Genomic DNA, 4,370 nt, shown 5'->3' on the forward strand with positions numbered 1-4,370 from the left:
CCTCCTCCTCCTCCTCCTCCTCCTCCTCCTCCTCCTCTTCTTCTTCTTCTTCTTCTTCTTCTTCTTCTTCTTCTTCTTCTTCTTCTTCTTTTTTTAATTTTATGTGTATGGGTGTTTGCCTGTAAGTATATATGTGAACCACATGCATGCAGTGCCTGAGGAGACCAGAAGAGGGTGTCAGATCTCCTGAAACCAGAGTTACAGATCATGGTGAGTTGCCATGTAGGTGCTAGGAATTGAAACTGGGGTCCTCTGGAAGTGCTCTCAACAGCTGAGCCGTCTCTCCAGGCTTTTCTTTCTTTTTTGAAAATGCTATTCGTTTAGCTTATTTTAAAATATGATATTTATTTTTATTTAATTTTTGATACTTTTATACATGTATAAAAATGTTTGATCATATCCACCCTTATTTAATTCTTGAGAATTTTATACATGTATACAATGTATTTGATCATATCCACCCTGTCTCTACTGTATTAATGCCAACATCCTGAGGGTGACACTATTATAATATTTTTAGCATGGTACCATGTGAAAGCTGAGACAGGTAACTAGGGCACCCTGTGTGCTCTGTTGTGTCTAATAAGAACCCGTACCTCTCCAAAAATGAAGCATTAAGCCTGTAAGAAAGGAGTGGGAAGTTTGGAGAGTTTCTGCTTGCTGGAGGAGTTGATATTTATATGTAGCATGACAGTGGTAAGTGGCAATTAGAGAGTGTCATTGAGGTGGGGTGTGGCAGCCAAGGTAATAGTTAGGTTAAAGTACCAGTTAGGCAATTAATATATTAAATCTTAAGTGTATTTCAAAGGTTAATTAATGGGGGTTGCTTCAGGTTAGACGTGGGTGGAGACACTGAGGAGGCTGAGCACTGGGAGGCTGGAGCTACCCATTATTACCATGATGGAACAGGCCAGGAAAGAGCTCATTCCAAGGAAGGTCAATGGGCTGGCTCCAGGACCCAGGTTCATCCATGGGCCCTCTTTCTCACCCTGTAACCTCAGCTTTTTGTCTGGACTTCACCCATACAAGCCTTGGTGCCTACTAGTCATTGTCACATATGGCATGTAACACCTATACTACTAAACATGTGTCCAGATGTATAGCCTAGAAGAAGGCCAGGAGATGAGGCCACTGGTAGTCAAGAAGAAATTGGGAGGCCTGAGTTGCCACTATCCATTCACTTTATGACAGTCTGTGTTTTACCTTGCATCAGAAACATGCCAGGACTCTCCCTCAGGTCTGGCTCCACAGCTGAGCTCCTCCAGACTGGGTGGCCACGAGGGTCTGATCCTTCCAGTTTGGATTACTCAAGACACGCACATGGGTGTACTCACAGATGGGCACACACACACACACATGCATACACATACACATATGTGCACGTGTGTGCATGCACACACACATGGCACACCACATACATGAACACATGCACACATACATGGGTGCACTCACAGATGGGCAGACACACACGTATGTATACACACACGCACACACATGCATACACATGTGCAGACACATACACATTCATATGCATACACACACATATGTGTGTATGTCTGAAGGTCCTACACTTGTTATCCAGGACATTTCTCTTGCCCTATGTGCTAGAGTTCATTGTATCTGACTTTCACAGTGTTCAGCCACTATTCTTTGGGTCACTTTCATAAGTGTCATGGAATCATCTGTGCTTTGTGGAGTGTGCAGCTCCCCTTTGAGAAATATCTGCATTTGGTTTGTGTGTGTGTTATGAACATAGGGTATGTACCTAAAATAGCAGAATCCATGAGACATGACCACATTTCAATGAAAGGATTTTGGTTTTTCTTTGGTTTCTTCCTGTTCTAGTTTTACTTCTGTTATTGCAATAAAATACTCTGGCAAAAAGACACTTGTGGGGAAAAGAGGTTTATTTCAGCTTATAATTTCAGATGCTCATTGTGAAGAAGTCGCAGTAGAAACTTTAAACACCTAGTCACGTCACATGTACAGCCAAGAGCTTAGAGAAAGAATACATGCATGCTAACTTGCTTGCTTGCTTGCTTGTGCTCAGCCCCATTTTTTAACTCTTATACAGTGTAGGAACCCCTGCCTAGGGAATGGTGCTGCCTACAGTGGGCTGGATTTTCCCACATCAATGAATTTAATCAAGACAATCCCACACAGACATCCCCACATGCTATACCAATGTAGGCAATTCCTCACTGAGACTCTTCCCAGGTGGCTAACCATCACACTTTCCTTTTTCACAACCCCTAAACTTTTCATGGAGAATCTGGGCCCATCCTATTTTCAGTGGACCCACAGCAGCAGCAGGCCTTTCTAATCCAGTGGCTGTGATGTCTAATCTTGATCTGTAGGTCTCATTGTTTTTAGGGCTATAGATGCTGTCTCCTCCATGCTACATGCTTCCCCATCACCAAGCCAGATATCTATAAGAACTGCTAGTCAAGGGTATCCAGTGCTCATTTCTGGGCTATGGGTTCCTCAGGAGTTCTTACTCTATCATCTAAGAGGAAGCATCTGTTATCTGCAGGGCGTGGGGTGCAGGCTTGTGCAGCAAGGAGGTAGATATTTAAGGTGGGTTTGTTCAGAACTGGCAATACAGCTCCTTTGGTAAAGCACCTGCCATGAACTTTGCAAGTACAAAGACTTTAGTTTCATCACCAGAACTCAGATGAAATGCCAGGTAGTGTCTCAGCTCAGAGAAGACAGAGACAGCAGGATCTCTGGCCAGACAGTCTAGTCTAGTCAGCAAGCCTCAGGCTAGTAAGAGACCCTGCCTCAAAGGAGGTGAACAAAGTTTCTGAAAATGAGACCTGAGGTTGTTCTCTGGACTCCACACATGTTCACATACTGTGCTGGACAGTTTTGTGTCAACTTGAAACAAGTTGACACAAATTAAAGTCATCTGAGAGGAGGGGACCTCAATTAAGAAAGTGCCTCCATAAGATCAGACTGTACACAAGTCTGTAAATCATTTTTTAAAAATTAGTGACTGATGGGGGAGGGCCTAGCTCATTGTGGGTGGTGTTATCTCTTGGCTGTTGGTCTCGGGTTCTATAAAAAAGCAGGCTGATCAAGCCATGGGGAGCAAGCCAGGATGCAGCACTCCTCCATGGCTTCTGTATCAGCTTTTACCTCCAGGATCATGCCCTGTTTGAGTTCCTGTCATGAATTCCTTCAGTGAGAAGCAATGATAAGGAAGTGTAAGCCAGATAAATTCTTTCATCCCCAAATTACTTTGGTCATGGTAATAAAAATGAATTGGGTTCCCTTTTTTCTTAAATTTAATTATCCTCTGTAGTTTCCCCAAATTTCCATTCCCTTTCCACCTCTTTTCTTCTTCAAGTGAGGTAATCCTTTGAGTTTCTGTCTCTCAACCCTTCACTAACTGCAGCTACAACAGCCAGCACAAAGTAGGCATCATGTTTTACCACTTTGACCCCAGGAGTAAGAGGCTAATAACTCCCTTGTCATTTGCCACACAGCCAATAAACCATGGCCACAATTTCTGTAATGAGAGGTTTCTGGGTCAACCCACATGGACCTATTATGCCATCCAGTCCAACTACCCGGGCACTTTGGGGAAGTTACACACACAATGTATCCTAGATTTATTTCTATTGCTAAAATAAACACGATGGTCAAAAACAGCTTTGGTAGACAATAATTTATTTCACCTCACATCTCACAGTTTGATGAGGAAGGGGACTCAGGGCAGGGGCTTGGAGGAAGGACTGAAGGAGAGGCCATTGAAGAATGCATCTTACAGACTTCTACAAGGCTTCTTATACTTGCATTTTTATACAGCCAAGGATGACTTCCCCAGAGGAACAGTGCCCATAGTGGGCAGAACAAGGTCTCTACATTTTGTGCTTTCCTTTGCTTAGAACACCTCCTAATAAAGGAAGGTCTTCATATTTCATAGCCCTGGGGCCTGTGAGGGTTTTAGAGGACATGCTAGGTGCATAGCCCTCCTCTGCTCTTGATATGCCCTTATAGGCAGCTCGATGTTAGAAAAGGAGTATGGCTGCCACCTGTTGGACAGTAGATGAAAATGACCCATGAGAATAGCTTGGTGACAATGGACATGTGTGAGCTCCCAGAGATCAGGAGGTCTCTAATAACCAAGAGAGGAAAATCAGAGCCTTGCAAAGAGATTGGCAGATGGGTGTGTCTGACACAGTCTTGAGCTGTGACAGCTTCAGAGCCTCTGTTGGCCTGGCAGTCTGGTGTCCCTCTGACCCAATCAAGTAAGGCATGAAGAGACAGGAATCCCAAGAGAGGGGGGAGACAGGAAGAAGCTGATGTGAGGCCGGAGACATGAGCTGCCCCCAGCACCACCATCAGGCTGGTGGAGTCCCACACAG

The sequence above is a fragment of the Grammomys surdaster genome, unplaced genomic scaffold, assembly GCF_004785775.1.
Source record: "Grammomys surdaster isolate TR1022 unplaced genomic scaffold, NIH_TR_1.0 125603, whole genome shotgun sequence".
NCBI lineage: Eukaryota > Metazoa > Chordata > Mammalia > Rodentia > Muridae > Grammomys > Grammomys surdaster.